Source organism: Meleagris gallopavo, chromosome 4 (genome assembly GCF_905368555.1).
Source record: "Meleagris gallopavo chromosome 4, MGAL_WU_HG_1.1, whole genome shotgun sequence".
Lineage (NCBI taxonomy): Eukaryota > Metazoa > Chordata > Aves > Galliformes > Phasianidae > Meleagris > Meleagris gallopavo.
Window position 1 is genome coordinate 31,786,546 of NC_139407.1, and position 26,288 is coordinate 31,812,833.

At 37.1% G+C, this 26,288-nt stretch overlaps 1 long non-coding RNA gene and 1 pseudogene across 1 annotated transcript; one reads left to right on the forward strand and one right to left on the reverse strand.

Moving 5' to 3' along the window:
- Positions 1-1,497: 1,497 nt before the first annotated feature.
- On the forward strand, positions 1,498-24,260 carry LOC146544465 (uncharacterized). Its single transcript, XR_014882786.1, has 3 exons — positions 1,498-1,689; positions 3,882-3,967; positions 24,117-24,260. It is a non-coding gene; the product is annotated as an uncharacterized LOC146544465 (long non-coding RNA).
- Positions 17,501-23,198, reverse strand: LOC100549616 (inner centromere protein pseudogene; annotated as a pseudogene).
- Positions 24,261-26,288: the final 2,028 nt, after the last annotated feature.

Here is a 26,288-nt window from a genome sequence, read left to right on the forward strand (position 1 = left end):
CAGATGCACTGACAGGGATTTGTGTGTTACTTACATTACAATGGTGTGTGACTATTAGAAGACAGGGTTTTTGTTTAAATACAGCATTTCTGTGTGGAGGTACTACATTGCTACTGAGGGAATCTACAGGGGCTGCTCTGAAAGTAATGCCTCCTATTTTATTATGTTGGTCACGACACTAGAGATGGATGTTGGTGGTATGGCAGCAGACGTTGAACTTTCCCACCAACATTTGGTTACATGTTGCTGGGTGACAGATGGCAACAGAGGGACCATCTGATACAACGGCATCTGAATGCAAGTGCATATGAATCCAAGGGATGGCACTGAATTCCTCCATGCTGAAACAGTGGCACCCATTGACACTCATTGACACCTACTGAGCATTGATGAAGACCAACCTATGGATGTGACCACAGTGAGGCAGTGCTGTGGTGACAGTGATAGTGGTTCACTTCTGCTGGTGCAGATTTGTATGAGCATGGCATGCAGGTTCTTGTTCCTTGCTGGCGAAAATGCACAGCTGATAGTGGTGACTGTATCAAAAAAGCAGTGTTTCGTAGCTGAGAATTTGCTCTATTGAATAGTGTTATTTTACTCTTTGTAGCTGTTGTAGTTTCCATGGAAATAAATAGGAGACATTACTTTCAGAGCAACCGTAGTACTTATAAATCTAGTTATTCATTTCACACACGTGTACACACATTTATGTGTACGTTTTTCTTTATTTTTTATTTTTTACTTCACTGAAGGTTAGGTTCAAAGGCTTATCTTTTCTGCTCTACACCTTCAGTGGACGGGATAGAAATGGACGGGGTAGAAACGGTCAGCAGAATCCTCAAGTATTTGGGTGTCAGTAACAACATGTTAGCAGCAGATGGCACTGTAGAGGTAAGAATGAACTGAGGAAAGGCACTTCAAATGTGTTTCTGGCTGTACCTTTAAGTAGTTTAAGAATATGTATAACCAAATAGCTAAGGCTTGTATCTAGCCTCTAGAGTGGCTGTTCTGCTTTTTAACTTGATTTTTTATCCACGTTTAACTGAAATCACTGAATTGTGAGTATAATACCTTTTAATGGTAGGGCAATCAGAAAATTTTGTCCATACATTGTACCCCCTGTTAAATGAAAAATAGATAGTGTATAGCCACGTAATAAAAGATGCAGGAGTCATATGCTTCCGCACTTCCAGCTTGAATTTTTGTAGCTGTCGTGTCAGGAAACAAATCTCATGAGCAAAACTTTACACTACGTTATGCTTTGTAGCTCCAAAGATAATGATCAAAGGCTTTTCTCAGCTCATGTGCTGTATAATGTATGTCCCAGGAAGTTATTAGGTACTTGTTAAATACAAAAATATGTTTTTATTTCCTTTGATTAGAGAGTGAAAAGTTACCGTGTAAACAGGTTTCCAGGTACTTGGCTAATGATCACAAAAATATCTCTATCTGCTTCTTATAACAGACTCCTTTATTTTTCCCTTTCATTTCTGCAGGACGAATGCTTCAGACAGAAGGTCCTGGAAGGGAGAGGCCCCAGGGGAGCCTGGTCTGTCAGTCAGTCCAGGGTCAGGAACAGGGAACTCATCTTGCTGCTGCTATTGACTGGATGTGTGACCTTGTGCAAACCACAGATCCTCTGTGGGCCTCACTGCCTTGCCTTTTACTCCGTCTCATTGAAAAATAGCGGTAAATATTGCTGTTCTGGTTTAATAACTTTTTGTTTTTGTTCACTGTAATGTACAGGCATAGGGAAGAGTCAGATTCTGTATATTTTATTTCTTTTATATCTTGTGGGGATGATTCCTTGCCATGGTTCATATAGTCTTGGCAGGTGTACTGTTGACTTCTTGTTTCATTTGTAATTGTCTTCCTGTGTTTGTCCCATTTTCAAATACATTTTCCCATGGTAAGTGAGAAACAGATTTAATGATTTCCACAGATACAGTATGTACTTTCATATCAGTGTATTTCTTTGGCTACTAAAAGTAACTCAAGCTTACTAGAATGTATGGATGAGGAAGGAATTTTCCAGCCCAAAGCACAAAAAAGTATGCTCACCTTGATTATGCAATGGGAATTGCACCAGAGAGCCTGTTAACTACAGAACTTTGGTAGCATAGTATGAGGGAAAAACATAGTTTCAAAATGAAACTTTGCATTGAATGACCTTATGTAACTTGTACTGCCATTTTTTATTGCAGAGATTATTTGTCTTATACATGAGATGGCAGTGAGTAAGCCTTGAGCTCCACAAATAAGCAGAGCAGTGGGGTTCTTGGCTATTCTGAGCTTCTGAGGAGGTTAACGAGTAACCTAAAGAAAGTTGTCATGTTATATTTTACATTTCTGAGAAGTTTTTATTGGGACCTAGGTTTCATAGTAGGCCATGAGGAATTTACCAGTAACTTCAAAATCCCTCTGATCCAGGGACTTTGAGATATGTCAATAGGAATTGTATATCTTCTGCTTTTAGGTGTCTCGTGACCAACTTCTAACATCATTTCCACATTACTTCAAAAATTTGACCGCATTTACACTCTCTTCTGCATTTGGTGTGTTCTTTACTGAGGTCCAGTTCATTTACAGAGATTTTTCTTGACTTCATTAATCTCTGTTCACGCCCATATAGAAATCTTTTTTAGGACTCTGTACATGTATTTTGTACTTCTGTACATGTATCATCCTACAGAATCCTTTCTCTTAATTAAAGGATTGGAGCTTAATTATACATCTAAATGCTATTTTATTCTTTTATGTTGCTCTTAATTTTAAGTATGCTGGAATTTTTTGCAGGTTTGTTTCATCTAATATAGGTGGCAAGTTAAAGCTTATTCAAATGCACAAATTGCTTTGCAAAATCTGAGTGCATGAGATTTTCTCAGGCTAAACATGCATCAGTTATTTTATGCTACTAGAGGCAAAAGGAGTCTAAACTTAAGTTGCTCACATGTTTATAGCAAAAGGACATTTTGTGGGAACACAAGAGAATTTCAAATTTCTTTTGCATAGAAAGAAACAACAAACCTACCAACCAACCAAGAAGCTCCAACCTCTCAAAGCTAAAAACACCAGCAAGGGAAGCGTGGAGGATACAGAAAGATATTATCACATTTTACAAAGATTTAAAATGGACTCTGTTTTCTTTTGTCAATGGAATACTCATGAGAATCTGTAAGTGGAGTCTGTTTATCATTAATTGTGTGGCTCTGCAATTCCTACCTCCCACTAGGACTTCCATGAAACATAAGATGCTCTTGGCCAAACAAAATTCTGTGGGGGAATAGGGAGGAGAGTAAACAATTAGCCATGGGATAAGACATGAGTGTATAAAAAAATGTAATGGAAAAGAATTGCCTGAAATGCTGTACATGAGCAAATAATTTGTTGCAGTAGAAACTAATTAAAGGCTGTGGAATAATCCCAATATTGTAGATGGTTTTCAGAATACAATTTCTAAATGCCAATATTTGTGAAATCAGTATGAAATTCCTTTTACTAATAGGTAGTAAGAACAGTACTGTCTTGTAGAAACGCTCACCTACCCCATATTTGCTTATGGATCTGGTTTCCTTGCTTTCATTGTGTGCTGTTTTTATGACTTGTGTTTTTGACCTGTGAGCTTCAGTTGAGCTGCTATTTGGTTGAAGACCATTTGAGGTCAGATGTTATAGACAATTTGATTATATCAGTATAGTTATAACAATTGTTAGTTATAGTATAGTTATAACAGTTATGATGGGATGCTGGTTTCTATATAAATGCTTTTTATATTTACTCTGTCACTGTTGCATACTCGTACCCTTTAGAAACCTCTGGATTTTATCTTGTATATTCAACATATGTCATGTTTATCCATCAATTTTTATTCTTTGTTCCAGTTCCTGTATATGTGTTATAGAAGCCAAACCTAGTATCCCATAAGGCATCCTTTCTGTGATTCTGAAATTGATACCAATAACTGAAGGTCAGTGTTTTTCATTTTTTTACTGCCTTTGTACAAGATATCCAATGGAAAAGGAAACTCTTCCACTCTGCTTGGTAAATAGTGATAGGATAGTGGGGAATGGTTTAAACCTAAAAGAAGGCAAATTTAGATTAGATGTCAGGGAGAAGTTTTTTGCTGAGAGTGGTGAGGTGCTGGAACAGGCTGTCCAGAGAGGCTGTGGATGCTTCATCCCTGGAGGTGCTGGAGTCCAGATAGACTGGGATCCTGGGCAACCTGATCTAGTGCTTGATCTAGTGATCAGCAACCCTGCTTGCAGCAGGAGGATTGCAACTAGGTGATATTTAAAGTACCTTCCAACTCAAGCCATTCTATGGTTCTGTAAATATACTTCAATTTGAAAGTGGAAAAGTGGTATTGTATCTAAAATAATTCTGTCAATCTTCTTGTCTTGCTAAGCACTGAACTTCATGTTGACTTTCATCAAAACATCAGTGGTAGCACTGTTAAGTCATTAAACAATCATTAACATTATTATTTGTAAACTGTTGTGATATTTTCATTTGTCAGAGTTCAAAACTAAAACTTAGCAGGTTGTTTTTGGAATCACGTTGAATAGAAATAATCCTTACTTGCTGGAAGATTTTTTTTTTTTGAATAAGAGCAAGTAAGCTAGAAAGTCAAATGTCTCAGTTCATTTATGATCATGAGAATGAAAAATAGTAGGGATGATAACAGAAGTAGCAAACAGTAATTTTGAAGATTTTTTTCACTGAAGAAGCAATTGGCTTTTGCTTGTCCTCCATTTGGCTGTAGATGAGAAGTACTGCTGAAAATACTTTATTATCCATTAGCTAGTTAAGCATTTCTTTCATCAAATAACACTCACTTTGTGGTAGAAAAGATATTTCCCTACTTTGAAGAATACAGCAACACACTGTTCATATGATTTCAAAAAGTGATAGTGCTGACAGAATGGATTTTTATATTTCTTTGTGTAAATTATTTTTTCCAGCACATATCAACATTTCAAATAAATAGTTCCATTTTTGTATAAAGAGACAAATGAAGTTCTTATTTGGATACCAAATTAGAGTATCCAAATTAGGGGTATTATCTAGAGGTGCCATGAATATGCAGAATATATAGATTGGGCATGTTTTTGGAATCTAGAGAAGCAAAATGATTCTGGCAGGGGTGAGAACAGGCATGGGGGAACAATTGTGTAATGCCTAACTTGCAATATGGTTGCTTACTGGACTGATTATAGTCAAGGCACTTGCTTCAGTAAGATCCTAGTTTTTACTTGGCCATCTTCCCTCTTTCTTTTTGTCCTGATATTCACATGTAATCAGACAGTTTTATTCCAGCTTTGTAATGAGTTCATTAAGATCCTGCTTTGGAACCATATCCCTGTCATCACATAACAGAAGTTGCGCAATTAAAGATATTTGTTAATGGATGTGAAAGTGTAAAGGATCCAAACATACAGGCTTAATTTTTAAGAGCTGAGTGTCTAAGGAAGGAAGTAACTATTTCTTTGTTGAAAAAATAAACCCAAAAAAACTGAATGAAGCAGCACTGGAATTTTTAACTCTCATGACAAAAGAACTTATGCTGGTTGATCAGTATGAAAGATAGAGATGTTCAGCTCCTGTTCTGGTCATGTTTTCTAACTGAAAACATAGAGAAATTGAAGATCTGTAAGACAGCCCTGAACCATGTAATGTTTTGTGAAGTCTGTCTTTGGGTCCACAAATTACTGGAGAAAAGTTGAACTGTTAAGATAACCATGTAGTATCTCAGAAGAAAACTCCCAATCTTTTATTTCTTGTTTTCTTCAGTGCTGCAGTGTTTCAATTTGGATCAAGTTTCTGATGGGTTTTCCTAAGTAACTGTAATGAAAATACTTGTTTCCACTGCTAGCTGGAAGATTTTTTTAAAATAAATGTTGTTCAGATTGCATAAATTCACAGGAAAATTAATTAATGCTTACAGGCTTTACACCAGTGTGAAGTGACAATTCTTTCCATTTTCTTTCTGTGTCTTGAGGGTACGTAGCTAATTGTGTAAACTTCAGATTTTGCATTGTTGAGTTTAGTTCCCACAGGCTTGAGCTCAGATTAGAGCAATGGGAACTATGTCAATTATGTACAATTTCCCCACTGTTTAGAAATGGATCATGCTTCTCACCTTTTCTTGAAGGAAAAAAAACGTTGCTCTGCTATTCCCTTCTTTTGATTATGCTGGTAGTGTTTCCTTCTGCATTTAAGTCAGATAATGGCAGAATGTGTCCTCATCAATGGTGAAGGTGGCTATTGATGTGGTTTTGATTCCTTTTCTGAGAGAATGATCCTATATCTTAGGTACTTTGTTGTTTAAATCCAGCCGATTAACATGGAAGCTGTGTGGAATCTGGAACGTACACATCATGGAAATTTTCGTGTTTCCAAATAATCTTCCTCTACAAATCTGAGCTCAGGATGTCTGCAAAGAGGACTGCTCCCAAGGGAACTTGCCTGTGGGTGGGCTGATTAGTCTTCTGTATCTGGTTTTCATTGGAAGATCTTTGACAGTTTCTGTAGAAGTTTGTTTCTACAAATCAACATTTTCCATTGAGTATATAAAGTTTCTTTCTAAAACTTCTTACCATCTTAATAAAAAAACAAACATAGAAGGGAAACTGAGGAATTTTATGACCTTACCTGGTAGTATCCAAATATACAGTAGGAGAATCATCTGTATGTGAGTGGTCCAAATGGCAGACTGTGAGCTCAATGCTGCTTGCAAGTTGATTTCTTTTGGCCTGCCAAGGTAGAGTGAAGTGCCTTCCTGACCTTGCTTTAGGGCATGTTGCAGTAGGAAAAAAATTAAAAGTGTAAGGAGGTCACTGAGATCCCCTGTGCCCACTTGTTTTACCAGCTGTTATGTAGAGCATTGGTCTTAACAATGTTTGCCATGTGAAGTGTGGAAATAGTATTTCTTGTCATTTTTTCCCCTACCCATCCCTACATAGTATGTAGGTTAAAAATGTCTATACTAGTAGAGGGGGTATAGCTTTGCCTTGAGGAAGAAATATCCAGCTTAGGGTTATTGGTGTGTTCTTAATTGTCCACTTAGCTCAAAATCTTTCTGCTATAAGCTTACGCAGAAGCATTGCAACTGGCATCTGGCTTCGCCACCAAGAAGGCTGGGCCATTCTGTAGCTCCTACTCATACTGGGAGTGTTTCAGGACACTTTTGGTCTCCTGCTGGAAGGTAACACTTTTTTTTTTTTTTTAAATTTATTTTAATAAAAGCAAGAAGCTTTTATTTGTAAGCTTGGAAGATGGGAAGAAGAGATAATTTTAAAAACCATTAGGTTAGAAGAAACATTAGGAGCTGTTTTGGATAGCAGAAAAAAAGTAAAGTGAATTAACAGTAGTCAGTCATAACAGCATGCTTGTATTTTCAATTGATCTTATTAATTCTCAATTTTGTCTTATGTCCCTGTGTATTAAAAATGGCATAGGAAGAACAGTAACTGGATGTAAGCTCTCCCCTTGCTTGTTAAGTGAATGTGAACCGTGTGTTTCTTTGAGTTCCATAGCCCTATAATAAATTACCAGCTTGTGAAGGATCCGATCCAATGTATTCTTCATCAATGAAATCTCCATGAGTGCCCCCAAAATCTAATAAATTTTCATGGTGTTGCACTTGGACCAAATCAAGCTGTGCTGGTAAAACTGTCTTTGGCTGAGCACAAGCCTTGTAATCCATAGATTTTGTCTTTGCCAAGTTTAATGGGCGTTGGGCACAGCATGAAACCATATTGTTCCAGCATATGCCTTGCTGTTAGCAGACAGCCCAGCTCCTCAGGTCTCCACCCGGTAAACATTTGGAGCAGATTGCAGCACCCTTTATCACTGTGTTAGTGTGAACCATCAGGAGCTCTCAAGAACTAATTAATTATCTTTTTCTGAGCATAGTGTTTTGGCAATTTGAATAAAGCTAATTACATTCAGATCTTAATCTCATATTTTTTTCTTGTAATTAATTATTTCTTCATTATCTTTAAACTATTTGACTAAGCAGTTTACATCCTGCTCTCCTCGCTTCTTTAGCACATGTTTTTTAAGAAAACAGATGTTTCTGTTTTTGAGAAAGGAGGCTCATCCTCTTCTAAATATAAGAAGACTCTGCAGTTTAATTGGTAGTGTTCAAAATGTAAAGGAACATGCGCCTAGTTCATTTGTGCTAAGCTAAAATCTAACACTAATACTACAAATGAAATTTATAGATGTGTATGTATGTGTTAAAACTACCTTGAGATTTTTTCACTAGCTCTGGTTTCTTTAGGTATCTTGACTAAAGTTTTAAGAAAGAGGTGATAAAGAATTGTTAATTTTGTCTTACTAATGCTGGTGGCAGGCCTGAGAGTTTTGAAGTATATTTTAATTGAATTATTTGTTTGGGATCTTGAACTGTTGGATAGACTATGTTAGACCATACACTCTGGTTGTACTTCATCCTTAAATTGTAACCTTCTAGCAATATTTTGTTTGAAATATGCTGCCTGTAAATCATTTCTGATTTCATGATTTGAAATTGCTTTTAGTGATAAATTAACTTCTGGGGCCAAAAGATGGGTTAATCTTTAATAGATATTTTAAGATAATCTTTGTTAATTAGGATTTATTATCCTTCATCCAGACTCCAGTGTTTGATTAATCTAAGGTAATTAAAGTCTTTTAAATCTGTCTTGACTAATCAAGAAGAGCAGTGTTTGCTAAATTGTTCTTCACAATTGAAACCTATGGGAAGTTATCCTGCTTTCTGGATTAAATCCAATAAGTAGAGCTTGCTTCTTTGGATAACAAAGGCATCAGGTGTCCTGTGATAAGATCTGTTTCCATTTACCCTATCGTGCAAGGCTACAAGAATTTTACAGTCCAGTCATTAGCCTCACACAATGAAAACATTTTCAATTAAAACCATTCTATCACAATATGGAGTAAAGATTAACCAGTTATGAAATAAAGCAACTCTTCAGTGCAGTATTTTGGGCTATGATGAATCAAAAGAATGGGTAATCTTTTATTCCTTAATGGAAAAAAAAAAAAAACGTACTCATTAAATGTGGATGAAATCTACTCAAAGACTCAAAATACTTTCTTTCTGGTGCAGCAGTTGTTGTATACATATTTTTAATTGTTTAGGTATTACCAGTGAATCGGATTGCCAGTAATACCAAGGACGTGACTATAACTTTGACCCGTAACTTAATAGAACCAATGTGTTTAAATACTTCAGTAGCTTTGGAGTTTCCCTGTTGAATTTCATGGAAGCTTTGATAATACTACTCCACTGTTCACAGTGTTAGGGGAATACCTTCAGACAGATCACTTGTTGAGCTTACATAGAATGTACAAGAACTAGATTGAACTTCACGTAAGAGAGTTCTTTGCGAGCAGGCCTTCTCAAGTGCAGTGCATGCTCTTGCAGCCATTCAGGGATTTTTTGTGTGCTGTTAATGTCAACATGAGTATGTGAAGCTCTGGCCTTTCTCTTTTCCTTTTCCCTTCTCTTTTCCATGCTTTTTACTATGATGGAATACTTCTTGAGCGTGTTTCTCATCTAATATATGTATAGAGCTGAATTTAGGTGATAAAATTGGATAGTCCAGTTTTATTCATTGCTTTATTTTTGCCTCTTCTACTATGAAATGTTTTCTGGGCTTCTAATTTAAGAAGCATTTGCATAGTGAAGAAACAGGAAGTTTGCACTTAGATACACTCAAATTAAATTCTATTTATAGAGTATTAAAATATTAGTAAGTTAGAGAAATTGCAAGGGACTTGCTGCTATGCATGAGTCACTGGCACAAGGTTTTCAGCCACCAGGACAGAAGTCCCTCCTGTTCAGGCCCTCTTTAAAATAAGGAAGTTGAGTGCATGGAGACTTGTTGGATAAGATTACTGGTACCACGTGTGACCTTATGTACTGTGCTGGCTTGGGACTGGTGCTGATGAGGTTTTGGCACTCCCAATGCACCATGTAGTATCTGTCTGCAAGTATACTAGAGAGATTCACTGCTGACAGTGTGGATGGAGAGTACTTCTGGGGGAAAAAAAAAAAAAAACACCAAAAAAAAAAAAAGTGACTACGTTTGGGTGTTTGGCCCTCACTGAAAATTCATTTAATTTAATATTAAAATGTGGTGTTAAAAAACTGAGCTGAGAGTTGTAACCGCTGCGCTGGCCAACTGGTGGCCTGATGTGACCCTACTTAACAAAGCCCATTATCAAATAAGTGTGCCTAGGTTTACCTTGCAGTTCCATAATCCAAGTCCAGTGAAATCTTTACTTACACCTTAGATATGCAAAAATTGTCTGAGATTGTCTCCAATTAAATTGTTTTATGTCCCCAAGTAGGTTGGTTTTCTCCTTCAATACAGTAGAAAAATGACATGTACTTCTGGGAGAGTTGGCATTATTTTTCATTTTTAACTATGACCCTTCTCTAAAATAATTTAGAAAGATTTCTTCTTTACAGACTTTAAGCTGAAAACATTGCTGGATCTTTTTTTTTTGTTATTAAAATTATGTAAAAAATGAAGAGGAATGAAAGAGTTGTTAAGGACTTACTAGCATTTTGATACTCTGTCTCAAGTTTGAATGTCATTTATGTAAACTTTGTCTAGTTAAGAAGAGGGTAGTTTTAAAGTGCTTTATTCATGAAGAATGTGGTCTACTAAAAAAAATTTCTCACCACATTGTATCTCATAATTTTTAACTGCATAAAATAAACAATGGTCACTTGTTCTCCTAGGATATTGGAATATATTACTGTTTCATTTTCCTTGTGTGCTACAGCAGTGCTTCGGTTTTGAGTTGCAAATTAAATTCAGCTTTTTTTTTTTTTTGAAAGTAATAGTTACACATCAATTAAGTGTTTTCACTAGGCTTGTATGGACTAGGCTATGTATTTTATTGACTCCTTTTGTTTCTCTGTTTTCAGACAGTCCAAGGGAACTAACTTTTTTATTTTTTTTAAAACCTTAATCAGCCTTTTCTGAGAACAGGAGACTGGATTATGAAGAAGCAAGCTCTATGTACTCAGCATTACAAATTGTGCTGTTGTACAGTTTGAAAGGATATAGCTAATACAGTATTAATAAGAGATCTGTTTCCTCTCTTTCTATTTTTTTTTTTCTTTTGGCACTTGGAATTGGATATGTGCTAATGTTATAGATATATTATACAAAACTCAAAAGCTGAAAATACCTCCACATTTTTTTTGTCTTTAATTTTTCTTCTGGAGAAAAAAAAAAAAAAACATAAGAAATTGAAAGAGGACTCAGAGACTCAGATCATGTTCAGGAAATGAAATATATTCTAAGTACTGAAGTTCAGAGTCTCATTTTGGGAAAAATTTCTACAGGTGATGTAAGTGTTTCCAATTGCAGAACTGAAACACTAAATGCATGCTCATTCTGTGTTGTGTTCTGGTTTACAGGTTAACTTAATTTTTGTGGTGTATCTCCTTTTATGACTCAATTACTGGAATAAATTGAGGGATATTGAAGTGTCATTCTCTATATGTAAACTTTGAAAACCACCCTGATGAGTTGTAGCAAAATACTGCTCTCATCTGAAGGCACGATACTTTAATATATGAAATCCAGTGAAGTTCAAGGCAAAGATTGCTATTTTAGGACTCCTATTTTTTCATTGACTGTTAAAGTTCATTTGGTATCTGTTTTGTGTCTAAGGGCGTGCATCTGGTCAAATGAAAACTGGTCTTGATAGGAACCCCATACAGTGAGGTTTCCTCCATTGCTTCCCTTGATTTAATGTTCTGCTAATTCATAAATACCTGTTGCCTTCCCGTTCTGTTAATTTGCAAACCTTACTACTTGATAAATTTTATCTGTGCCTTCAACACAGTATTAGGAAGAAGGATTGAATATTACTGAGAGTTGAAGAGGAAATCTTTCAAATCTAAGTGCAGCTCATCGAACAGAAAATGTCCATTTATCATCTTGTGCCTGTTATGTAGGAAAACAGAAGAACTGGACTTTCTGCTTTTGCATTTTTCATCAGTAATAACCTGAAAAGTAGGTACTTAAAAATTCAAAGTAATATAAATGCCACAGAGTTGCAAGCTATAAACAGTAAGGCATACAGCGACTCAAAACTTTTTGAAGCATAGCTTTAGTTGGAATAGAAATAGAAGAATCAGTTTAGAAGTCTAGGAGTGATAATATGGTTGAAGTTTTAGTTTTTATTGTTTTCTAGATTTAAAAATACTTAGGGAAAAAAAAAAACAACAACAAAACAACAGAACCCAGACTGAAACAACTATGACCAACAAAAACAGGCCAAAAGATTCTGCATATGAAGATCTCTCTTGAGCTGAAAGAGTAGAAACATTATTTTCATTCTGGAATCAAATCAAAATCAAGTCACATTGTTTACGATTCTTCTTCAAAACGGCATCTGCAAATTTATTTTTTTTTAGGGAAGTTATTACTCAGAATACATAGGCATTTCTTGAGGAAATCTATTCTTTGAGTTAATGTTTTATTAGAAAATCTACTCTTTCAGTTCTTGCTGAAATAAAGTCAGCAGTATGCATCTCACTCTGTAAATGGTAAGGTCTCCTGATTTAGTTGTTTTCAAAAATCCCTCTTCATTTTGATCTAAAGAAACTGGTTTAAACAAACAATATCTCATTTATTTCATACAATTATATTCATTATGCATTTACGTTTATACATTATACATATATATTCATCATACAATTCACACAACAGCTAATAGTTTCACTGCTGTTGAAGATGACCTTTTTTGAAGTAGGGAAAAATAGATGATTCATTGTCATCTTAAAAAATAAAGTTTTAATCTTCTCTGCTCAAAGAGACATTTTGAAAGGCTGTGCTGTCTATCTACATACTCTACAAACAAACAAACAAAAAAAAAACAAAAAAAAGAATTAACATTGAGGGTAATTCTTACTGTGGCATTAATAATGTTTGTAACTGATAGGACTAGAGGGTGTGTAGGATGTGAAGTTCACAATAGAACTTTTTTTTAAATTTCTGTTCTTAACTTGGGTCACAGGAGCTCTTGAGATCCACAGAACCCACAGTACTTGGTCTGAACAAGTTTTTTTCAGACCTAAATTCATTATGTGCAGGCACATTGTATAATGTGATATTTAGAAAAAAAAATACAACAGCCACAAAGAACAACAAAAAACCCAAACTGAAACAAAAACCCTCAAAAATAAGGAAAACAAAGATCAAAAACCCACCAAAGTTAAGCTTTAGATAATCTTTAAAAAAACAAACAGGAAATTATCTCTGATACTTTATTTTTGTATGAGTTAACTCATTAAGAGTAAACAGCTTTTTTCAATTTAATGAAATTCCAGATAGACCCATGCAATTAAAGTAGTTTGCATAAAAGTCCAGGTCTCTTAAAATGGCATGAAACAAATTTTTCCGAAGATACCAGTTGATATGACTCAAATATGGTTGAGGATAAAGGAGTTTTAGTAAAACTGTATTCCTGAGAGTTTGTGTTTTTTTATAAGATATGACAGTATTTACCCAAAACGTTATGATTTGTCACCCAAAATGTGAATGTGTGGTGTATGAATTTCTGTGCGTGGGTCTCTGTATGGGAGAAATTGCTTTTGGCCGCTGGCTATTGTTCTGAGTGCTTCATCTAATTCAGACAAATATTCATTCATCCATTACTTATTATAGAAATATACAGACTAGAAAAATCAATATCATCCAAGACTAAGTTAAAAGGAAAAAAAAAAAAAGGAAAAGTAAAGAGGAAAGAGAAGTCAAGAAAGGCAAAATCTTGTTCATGGATTTTTTTTTTCTGGGATTAGTTTGGCTAGCAAGGCATAAAAACATTTTAAGTCTGTTGTGACAGATGCTCAGGGAAATGAAATTCATTACATTTTTTTTCTTTTTTTCCCCCTCATCTAAACCAGGATTGTACAAATAAGATAAACTTTATCTCTAGTAACGGCTTTATTTCCCACTTAACCCTATTAAAGATTTTTGAGGATTTATGAAGATTTAGAGGGAAAAATAAATGAAAAACCAAAGCCTACCTCTCAGACATTCTATTGTTGACCTGGTAGATGTAATAAGGTGTAGCTGCTCGTATGGCAGGACTGTTTGGAGGATCAGTAGCTTCAGTCTCAACAGTTTAGCTGCTGCTCCTCTTTGGTCTGGGACACAGTTAATGCTGCTGTGCTATTCATCAGATGGACTGCTCAATCCTTTTGCTTTTGTTAAAGTAAAATGTGGTAAGAGGGCTCAGCCACAAACAAAGCCATTGTGGAATTAATACATGATCCTGTTATTAAATGCTTAATGTTCACTAGTCCTATTTATTGAGTTTAAATCAATCCTAATCTGTGTTTAGATCAAAATAATTCTTGTCTGAGAGTGATAATTAGGAAGATGTCTTGGATAGACTGAGATACAATCAAGAAGCTCATGAAGTTGGTTGAAATTCTGTTGATCAATTTTGTATTGAACAAATAATGTATTGAGCAATCCCTCAAATGTGTCAGTTAAACACTGAGAACACAGTTTATTATTTTTTTATTTTTTAGCAGCAAAGCTCTGCTGGTCATGGGCTGCTTTGCCAAGGAAAGAAGATGAAACATAGGGAAAAGGTAAAAATGCCTCATTGAATAGTAACATTTCTGAGTATTAGCTGCAGTAAGCAGAGTCTGGATATTCTGAGTGTTTGGGTTGCTTCAGGTGTATCTATATTTAAAAAGTCAGGAGTACAGTCTTTATCTGAAGATATAAGTGCACATTCCTAATATTTACTGACACCAAGGAGTTGGAAAGGTTAGGATTTGGGAATGAGCAGGGGAAATCTGAGCAGTGTCTCTTAACAGTGTAGTTGTTTCTTCCCCTCTTGAGTATTATTACACACCTATGATGACTTGTGGATGTGGACATTGTGGACAGTGAGGTGGGTTGAGAACTGGCTGACTGGCAGAGCACAGAGAGTCGTCGTTGGTGGTGCAGAGTCTGGCTGGAGACCTGTAACCAGTGGTGTCCCCCAGGGGTCTGTGCTGGGTCCGGTCTTGTTCAACATCTTCATCAATGACCTTGATGAGGGGATAGTGGCCACCCTCAGCAAGTTTGCTGATGATACGAAGTTGGGAGGATTGGCTGACACACCTGAAGGCTGTGCTGCCATTCAGCGAGACCTGGACAGGCTGGAGAGCTGGGCAGTAAGAAACCGGATGAGGTTCAACAAAAGCCAAGTGTAGGGTCTTACACCTAGGGAGGAATAATTGCATGCACCAATACAGGCTGGGGGATGAGCTGCTGGAGAGGAGCTCTGCAGAGAGGGACCTGGGCGTCCTGGTGAACGACAGGTTGGCCATGAGCCAGCAGTGTGCCCTCGTGGCCAAAAAGGCCAATGGCATTCTGGGGTGCATTAAGAAGAGCGTGTCCAGCAGGTCGAGGGAGGTGATCCTCCCCCTCTACTCTGCCCTGGTAAGGCCTCATCTGGAGTACTGTGTCCAGTTCTGGGCTCCCCAGTACAAAAAAGACAGGGATCTCTTGGAAAGAGTCCAGCGGAGGGCCACAAAGATGGTGAAGGGCCTGGAGCATCTCCCCTAGGAAGAAAGGCTAAGTGAACTGGGTCTGTTTAGCCTTGAGAAAAGAAGACTGAGAGGGGACCTGATCCAGGTTTATAAATATCTGAGGTGTGGCGGCCATAGTGGTGAGGCCAGTCTCTTTTCAGTGGTACGTGGAGACAGGACGAGGGGAAACGGCCAGAAACTGCAGCACAGGAAGTTTTGCACGAATGTGCGTAAGAACTTCTTCACGGTGAGGGTGACGGAGCACTGGAACAGGCTGCCCAGGGAGGTTGTGGAGTCTCCTTCTCTGGAGATATTCAAGTCTTGCCTGGACGCCTACCTGTGCGACCTGGTGTAGGGAACCTGCTTTGGCAGGGGGGTTGGTCTCGATGATCTCTAGAGGTCCCTTCCAACCCCTACAATTCTGTGATTCTGTGATTCTGTGACTTGGTACCTTATAGACAGTGAATTTTGTCTGTAAAGAGCAGGAGCTGTAGATGGGAAATTTCCCTTTTTATGTTCTGTAAGTTTGGAGAATTCCTCACAACTTTGACTACTTTAACAGCCTTTTAGGCAGAACAAAGAAGATGAGATTGATAAGGATTTCAAACAGTGTGACAGATCCCCTTCTGTGTACTTTTGTATGCTTCCCATGACAACCTAACTTTCTCCCCTTACTGTCCAGAAACACTGACGAATAGCAAACAGACTTATTGTGTTTTCTCAGTTGCCTTCAATTGTAAACTTCCTTAGAAACCATGTCGTGTCTTTGGATGAAAAATTATTTTAAATAAACAGACTGCTTAGGAGAAAGAAACAGACTCCCTAAGCTATCTGTGCCTTAGGTCTTGCAAATTCATCCAGTTTGGGTAGTGTTTATTCTCAGTGTACATGATGCAATACACCACAGGCTTGTTTTCTCTCCTCCACCCCTTTGAACATAAAACGGCATTTTAGAGATCAGAGTCATAAAAGGCAGTTATTAAGTCATTGAGTCAATCTGCCTTTAAGGGCAAGTTCATTCCCAAGTGTAGATTAACTATGTTTTTTTTTTTTTTTTTCCAGTTCGGAGGATATTTTGGAATGAACAGATCTATGCATTCCAGCTTTACTAGGAGATTTCAGTAGGGAATTAGATAGACATCTGCAGTAGAGCAAATTTAATGCAAATGCAAGTAGGTGATATCAGGACTGAAGAAGTACATTACTTGTATAGGGTCATATTAAGTGAAAGGTTCGTGTAGTAGCCATAATGTCTGTCTGTCCTGTTTCCAGGCCTTTATTTCAGGAAATTTTTGTAGTGGATGAGCACAGAAATCATAGCACTGTGTACTGTCTGAGTTGCCTCACTAAGCTAATTTCTTAATCATATTCTGAATTGTATTTCCCATTCCTACATCCCCCAATCTCTGTGAAAGTGCTGAGGAATAAATGAGGATTAATGAACGCAGTAGAGAAAAATTATTACATCTTATTTGGTTAATCTTCAGTATGTTGGTAAGTAATGATACAGAACAGTCAACTGAAAATATTGTAACTGATGAGAGGCAACCCTGCCGGTTGCAAGCCTGGGGTTGAAACTAGATGGTCTGTTAAGGTCCCTTCCAACCCACATCATTCTATGACTCTGTGATTGATTTTATGATTCCCTGATTTAGTTGTATCAGTTAATAGTCTTGAACTATACTTTGGTGGTACCCGAAAGTAACTTTAAAATGCTACTGAAAATGAATCGTATCAAGTTGCGGATATCAGAAATGTAGAGCATGAAATCATTTAAGAGTATTGAAAATATATTTTGCATGTGCGTTGGTAACATGAAGCTTCTCTGACTCCAGATCATTTGCACAAGTACAACTTCATGAAGTCTGTTTATTGTGAAGTGACCTGCATCATGTGAACTTAACTAGTGCTAATGTGTTATATAATGAAGGGGCTTTAACACTGGATCTTCTCACTCTTAATTAAGTCACATTCGTTGTTGCTCATCTCCTGCTGTTGTTCATTTCTGTTGACAGTCTGAGAGCGAAGTGACACCCATAGGACTTGGAAATTCAGATTTGGAGGGGCACGAGGTATAGGAGGAGGTCCAGTGTTGACAAGTTTCTTCATCTTCTGGTACTTCTTCAGAATCTGAGTCATTCATGAAACTGGAGGATACAGATAACTTTTGGGGCGCCTTATGCTTGATCGCTGTCCTGGTGATAGATTTCCAAATAGTGCTTTGCCTTTTCTGGGCTAGTGAGTATTTCTCTGTCAGTGAGGTTCTACGAATCATGCAAAGTTTTCCTATCAAACTTCTGTGCACAGAGTGATGGCTTACCCTAGAGCCATCTGGGCTATCTGTTGTATGCTGAGAAGGTTCTTTATTATCCCTCTCATAGTTTTGCACCTGAGCAGAATCATGTATTTCATCCAGCACAGGCTCTTCACTTAAAACAACTGTAGTATCAGCTGCATTTGCTGTTGTCTTAAATGCACTCTTGTTCTTTCCTGCACCTTTTGCCTCTGGGATATGAGGGACTATGAGCTCGGATGCAGCAGGCAAAGGCTGTGATTCTGCAGCACTGCTCTCCTTGGGAGACTTGTCATTTGCACTCGGGGAGGCTTGTGGAGTGGTTCTCTGCTGGTTTAGATGCATGCTTCTGGAACTGAAACTCAGTGCTAATGTGATCACAGATACTGATTTCTACTACGGGAACTACCCTTCCTCCAAGATGTTCAGGAAGGACCTCTGAGCGGTCGGCAGGCACTGCAATCTGGGATCTTGTTGACTACTGGGAGACAGTTTGGCCTGAGGGTTCTTGGGCCTCAGTGCTGAGTGGTGCTATGTCATCTTTATTTTGGAGTCACTTGGAGGCCGCTGCTTTGAGGTGCTAAGTCCTCCTTCTAGATAATCTCCTCCTGCCCAGCTCCAGGCTCTTGCCTCACAGCGTGCGAATGGCCACTTCCTCCTCTTCCAGTTCTCCTGCAATGGTGCCTTGGGCATCAGCTCTGGCTGGTCGCTGTAGTGGCTGCCGAACATCCTGGCTGGTGGGTGGTTGGACTTGAGTGATCTTGTGGGTCTTTTTCCAACCTTGGTGATTCTGTGATTCTGATTCACTGGTTTTGGTCTTTGCTGTGAGAGTACTGGCAGATTTGGAGAGAATAGATGATACTTCTACCTGTAGCTTCCAGTAATGCCTTTGGAATATGACAAAGTCTGAAAGGATAAACGGGAATTCAGACACCAATCCCAAAAAACAAAGAGCAGGCAGGAACACTGAATTACATTGGACTGCAGTTATATTAGACTAAGTCACAATGTCTTTCTCTTAGGTGTACTGCCACGGTTGTCACTGTGGGACCTGGAACTATGCTAGTCACACCTCTGCTTCCCAATGGAGTGATAAATGCTAACTTCTGTAGCACTTACAAAGGTATTGCATGTAAGGTTCCACACAGTGCTACATTTCTTTCATTTTATTGTATTGTTTCTCGTACACAATCTGTTCTGTCATTTCTACCATATCATCTTGTTTAAGACTGCATGTGTTAAATTAAGGCTATGTCTGCTTCCTAAACTTCTGATCATATTTTGTGTATGAATGCAAGGATGAGCATCAGAAAAATAAGAAGCATTTCTTTATTGTAAGAAATGTATTAAATAAATTATACAGAATGTCTTACACTTATCTTTTAATGGTATGCTTTAACTTCATTAGAATGTGCAATGAAAATACTATCAGGATCAATTTAAAACTTCTTAAAAATTATTAATCAATTGTAACATTTCATTTTATTGTTTTATGTGCCCAAATGCACACTCTTGGGACTATCTGTACTCTGAAATTTAGCTTCTGAGCTTTCTGCCTCTGCAATCCATCCAGAATATGTTTGCAGAAGGAATGTTTCCACAGCTGCTTTTTAGAGGGTTCTTAAAGTGGGAAAAAAGAGAGAATTTCTATGTGATGATGAGGACATTTGTCTTTTGACAAATGTTAGCCCCTCAGTAACAATTGCTTTCCTGAGAAGTTGGTTGATATCTTTTTCTTTTTTAAGAAGTGATTGAATCAGGACTAATATCTACACTGAAAGAAAGCTCTGTAATTTCTGCTTTGATGCGCTGTGTTTTCAAGTTACATTGTGTATCAATTTTGCTACTATGTAGTTCTCCCCTGTAAACAATGAAGTCTATAAAGAGCACAGTAACACTATTAGAGCAAATTCTCAGCTATAAAACACTATTTTTCAGCACAGTCACCAGTATTAGCTATGCACTTTTTTTTTGCCGGAGATGAACAAGAGCATGCATGCCATGCTCATACAAATCTGCACCAGAGGAGGCATTACTTTCGGTGCAGCCCTTGTAATGCTTTTTTATGGTTTTCTCTTTGAGGAAGGCATTTTAACCGAAACAAGACAAAAAATGTTTGACTGTATTTAAAATTTCTTTTCCACATTTTGAAAGAAATACAAGTGCTATTTAATTTCACTCCACTGTAGCAGTTGTACAAATATTAAAAATACTTATCTAAATCTCAATTATTCCTAAGTCTGTTGGAGTAAGTTTTAGTTGTTGAAGTATAATTTTAAGTCAGGTCAACCAAGGTATAAACATAATGATCTGTGCAGTGCAGGATCTGTGCCCTCCAAGATAACAACATGAAACATCTTGCAATTCTCAACCTGTTCTGTCAAGAGAAGAAAGGAAGGGCTGAAATGTTTGTGAAATGCTGTTCAGTATGAAGTGTTAACATCTCTTAAGTGTGCTTTATCCCATTTTGAGAGACAAAACAGTCTTGCCTGTCAAAGTTAATTTTAATATTAAAAAATTATCAAAACTGAAAATGCTCGATTCCAATAAATATTTCACTTCCCAAATGTTGTTAGTCTAGCTCACAATTATTTGGGAACAGTCAAGCAGACTTTTCAACACTTTCAGCAGCAGTGTTTGGAAATACACAAATATTTCTGTTTAGAGGCCTCTGTGGCCACGAAGAAAAATATGCTAATTTCAACCAGATCTTTGTTTTCTCTATGGAAGTAGTAGCTAATACTTTATAGGCATATATAAACAATTTCCAAGAGTTATTGTAACTGTGAATGACTCTCGGAAAACAATATTAATTTGCTGCCACAGCCACATTCACTATAAAAAATGACTACAGATAATACCGTGTCATATTTTCTTGCTTCTGCAGCAGCCATCTTGCATTTTTCCTTCTGATTTCTTATGAATAAAATAGCTATTAGTGCTCTGGTTTTAGCTGTGTTTAGCTGTGTTAGAACTATTTTTTTTAAATAATCTCTTTTGTTTTCTTGCTACAGTCAAGCATGTGCAGGCAAAGACCATGTATGGACTAAACTAAACCCTTTAGATAATAATAAGTGTATTATCATGCTTATAATTAATCTTAGTGTTTCTACTGAATGTTTTTTTCTTTAATCTGGAAAGAGAAAGTTTCTAATGAGTGCTTATCTTATAAAAATATTGTCTGTTGGAGTCTGTGAATGAAAGGAGCAGCATGGCGGGGCCCTCTCATAGCATGGATCCAGGGTGTTCAGCCTGGGGAGCCCTGAGTCCCACCACAACACTCAGCATCCATCAGAGGGTAGCTGGGGCAGAGCCTGAAGGAGCCACTGGAGCTACCTCAGGCTAGCGAGAGTATGGCTTGGCTAGAAAGTAGTGTCTTGCTACCCTGTTGAAATTTTTTTTTCTTTTATTTTTTATTCCTTTGGCACAGTCATAAAACCCAAAACACATTTAAATGTAATTGTTCTACATATGGAACATTACTGAGAATTTACTATTCGTGCCTTTGACCTGGAAAGTGTGGGAAATTCAACAAAATAGGTTGCATTATGTGTTAAAGCGAGAAAGCTAGAGTTGTACTTTAGCCATCCTGCCTTGTTTTCTCTTTAGCGAGATGAAGTATCATTATTGCACTCAGAGAAAGCAATTTGTGGGCAGTGAGGTTGCTTTTAGTTCACTATGTTGTCATTTTACTCAAGAAAATGGATGGTGATGAGGAAGAGGAAAAAAATTAACTTGAAGTGTATTCTTTTTTTATCACTGTGTAAACTTCTTAATATTCTTTTTTTTTTAAATTTTGAAATGTTTTAGGAAAAATCTGTAGGTGCAGTGTAGGTTTGTGTATGGATTTTAAAATCATTCATCTGAACCCTTGAACTCTGAGAATTGATATTGCAAGTTAGGCAGAATGACCTCTTTAAAGTTTTTTTTTTTTTTTAAGAATAAAGCATTAGTTCTGTTCTTTTTTTAATGGATCATGTCAGAACTTTGATGGCTCAGGATCATCCTTCCTCAAAGCATTGATGAAAAGATGGCAGTGGCTGCAAAGCTGTATATCAGAAAGTGCGGTGTATGGTCCCTGGGGTCCTGCTTCTAGCATCCCTCCTTCCAGCATCAGCTTGGATTTATTTCTTTCTGCATTGTGCGTCCCAAATGCACACTAATTTTGTTTGTAAAGTGACAGTGAGATTAGCAGAGCCCAGAATAGTTGTCAAATTGTCCTTGGCACAGATGTTATTTAATAGAAATTAAGTTATTCATACAATGGAATGTATAAACCTCATGTTCTTTTAATTACGTTCTACAAAATGGTGCTATTCCATTCAGGAAAGTAATGGAAGACCTGCTGTTTGGCTTTATTTCCTTTTTGTTATGTTAGGATGGGATGCTCTGATGATTCTTTTTATTTAATTTTTTTAATCAGATACTTGTATAGGAACTGAGCTAGGAGATATGTATTCATATTAATAATGGAAATGATTTTGGATTTCTAAAGCATCCACAGCCTCATTTTTAGTACACTGATCAGTAGTTTCTCTGTTTAAATAATTGTCAGAAATTCAAAATATTGAATCACAGAATTGAATCATAGAACAGCTTAGGTTGAAAGGAACCTTAAAGACCATCCAGTTCCAACCCCTTTGCCACGTGCAGGATTGCCAGACTTTAGTTCAGTCTGCCCGGGATCCTATCCATCCTGGCCTTGAGTGTCTCCAGAGATGTAATATTGTTCTATCCTAGTGAAGCTACATACAGCTATTTGTAACAGGTGTGTTATTGACAGTTTTAGCTTGGTTCATTCTGTTTGCTTTATGAATTTATGACTCAGTGAAGCAATTTGTTTAATCAGTGGATATACAGATGGTGTGTGTGTGTGTGTGTGTGTATGTATGTGTGTGTGTGTGTGTGTGTGTGTGTATACATACATACATACATACATCCAGGAGCTTGGCTAATATAATTTATATTGGAGGAAATGAGAGAAAGTCACTCACCCTGTCCTGGGCTCACAAGATGAACTCCTGATGGAGTGATCAATCAAAGGTTCAGGCTGTGATTCAGCAGCCCCATACACAATTCCTTTTAATTCTGATAAGTCTTTGGACACATTTAGATGGAGTTTTTGATAGGGGTGCTTCATATACCAGCTATGTGTCACCTCATTTTATTTAAAGGAGCAGTTTTCTGCTTCAAAATGGCAAAAAGATCTGAGCTTGTAGAAACATCGTATCACAGAATCATGGAGTGGCTTAGTTTGGATGGGACCTTAAAGCCCATCCTTTTCCAAATACCTGCTGTGGAGTGGTTGCCACTCACCAGATTGGACTGTCCAGGGCCCATTTTAGCCTGGCCTTGAATATTCAGCTAGTTTGGGCAGTCTGTGCATGTGCCTCACTGTCCTCTGAGTAAGAAGTTCTAACATATAACCTAAATCTCCACTCTCTGGTTTAAAGCTCCTTGACCTGTCACTATCAGACTGTGTAAAAGGTTGATACCTCTCCTGTTTGTAAGCTCCCTTCATGTACTGGAAGGATGGAATGAGGTCTCCTCAGGACCTTCTCTTATCCTGACTAATGGTCCACTGAAAGTGAGGATGGAATCTGACAAAATATGGTTGCATTAATGTAAATGGTGAAGTTTCTACCCATCAAATTAGTTGCAGTAGTTTGTTGAATATCACAATCATAAGTCTAAAAGGATGCTTGGAAGTCCTTTACTCAAACTCCCTGATAGAAGTTGAGCTAATCTTAATTCATGGCTTTGTCAGATTAAGCTCTGAAAGTCAGTTCCCAAGAATGCAGAATTCACAACCTTTCTGTTTGCACCAGTGTTTGATTACTCTCACTGTGAAAGACACTTTCCTTCTGCTACTTGTCTGTTGCTACTCATCCTTTTACATTGGGATCCCCAAGAATAATCTGCTATCATCTTCTTGATGAGTTGAAATGAAAACATTAGTAAAATCCTCATTTAGTGGGGATTTTGGTTTAATTATATGAAGTTTCTGGCTTACTGCATTGCACAATCAAAACAGTGTGAATAGACCTCATTGACACTGCTAACTTTCTTTTAAATAGAGAAGAAAAGTAGTTGCAGCAGGTTTTCTGAATCCACTTTAAGTAGACATTAGGATCTTAAATTTCTCTTATAGACGTATTTTGTGCACTCAGAGCTGGCTATCATAAAGTTAATGTCCTTACTTTCTTGCTGTTGTTCACAGCAATTATTCATGTTTCTTTCTCTTCCTATGTCTTGTAGAGAAGCATCGGTATAGATATGGAGAATTCTTATGGATTTCTGCTGTGTTGTGTATTGCTGTGCTGTGAGTCTACATCAAGGGACCTTTTCACATTACCTCGATTTTGTCAGATGGCTGCACACACTTCAGCTGTGATGCTTGCTACCTTGGTAAGGGTCCTGTAAAATATATTTGTACCTTATCCTGTATTACAGAGAACTTAATGACTGTAAAAAAAAAAAATAGTCAATTCCTTCATAAAATCTCTCAACTGTAGATTTTATGGCTTCTCTGAAGGAGAATACTCTAGGATGGAGACAACCTAGGTGGTCAGCATTATGAAAGCATGTTGCAGGCTAATGACTGCTCTAAATAAACAGTCTGATCTTTCTGACTTGCAGATCAACAGCTTCGCTGGTGACCCTTATATTTTTATGCAGTGAGCAACTTGAACTTGTTTTGAAACTGATCGTATTGTTTGTCTGCTGATAAATTTCTGTGGTATTTAAGAAAGATGCTATTAGAAGTTCAGGATTTGGGTGTTACAGCAAGGAATATGATTCAGAGGTGAATATATTGCAGATTTGGATGACTTTTGCAGCCAAGATGTTGTGAGCTGAGAATACTAGTAGCATGATATGAAATCCAGTATAAAATCTCATGTGGCTAGGCTAATTCTTAGCATGGTAATTATTAGATCATAACATTTTGTTTCCTACACTCCAGGAATAAGGAATTTATACGAGGTCACTAACTTAAACAAACAAACAAAGCCCCAAAACACAGAACAGTTTTAGCATCTGTGTTTGATATTCATGTACCTAATTTGTAAAGCATTTTTATTTCAGAAAGTTTCTCCACTTAACATTTCATTGGTCACAGTGGTTGTTTCATAAAACTAGTTTCTGTAAGTGGCTGCAGAACTTCAGCTGAATGTTTCTCTTTGACCTGCAAAATCACTAAGCTTGAAAAATGCTTTGCAATTTGGTTAGTAGAATCTAGAACACCTTGAATCTCTTGCAGAGCTAGTACGTGCTATGCCTGATTTTAAAGCTTCCTTGTGGCTCAGCCCATATTGTGTTGCATAATATACGTTTTTTATAATTTCACATAGAAGTGTGAAGTCTGTCTTTAGATGATACACTGAATTCTGTCATGGTTTGTGCTTACAATAGTATCTCTGTATGAAATAAAATCAAGTCTCCAGGCTACCTCAAGCTTTGTCACAGAGATGCAGGCGGTGAGTTTAGACTTTCTGTGGAGGCAAATTCTTCAGGAACACAACAGATGAAAGTTTATAAATACAAAGAGAGACAACAGATGAAAGTTTATAAATACAAAGAGAAGAAAGTCCTTTTGGGGAACTCTGTGCAAGTGGGAGAGTATGGTTCTTTCAAAACAGCTTAATCTGCTGAAAAGCTTCTTTGCAGTCTTAAAACTATTGTATACTAAAAGTATTTTTATTGCTTGCATTTTTTTTTGAATGATTCCTTCATTTAAAGAATCATGAATGCTTTTTGAAACAGATTTATACAGCTCAGTGGAGTGACTGACTGTATGGTATGATGACATCTTCCATTACAGACCTGAAATCAAGTCTGTATGTATGGAAACTCAGAAAAGCAAATAAAGAGGAAGCTATTCTACTTTCTAAGTAGAGGAACTAAGAGGAACTTCTACTTACTAAGAACTACTCTGGTTGTTTGGAAAAGTTTAGAAGCTCTCTTGAGTAGAAGTTGTGAAACATATTTAGTAAAATATTTAGAACACACACATTTCAAGGTTATGAAGATTGTTACTACTGAGAAGATAAATTCTGGGCAGGTATTCGAGAATTCTGTCACAAGAACTGTTAGTGACAAGTTTGATAATTAACAAGGTGAATGTCTACCATATCAATTCGAAATACTACTATACAGGTGAAAGAAATAGATGGAGAACTTTGCCTCTGAGAAGACCATGTGATGCAGCTGAGAGAGCAAGTGATCCAAGTACCTTACCTCAGAATAACACTTAGAGCTACGTCTACTAATTTTGTATCTTTTTATTCTCTTGGAACTCTGATGATTCTATCACAAGTACATTTAAAAAGTAGATTTTATTTTGAGTAAAAGGAAATTATTTTTCCATTTTCTGAGGGGGGTGGGGAGAAAAGAGTCATGAAAATGCTTATGCACATTTTTTTCTGTTTC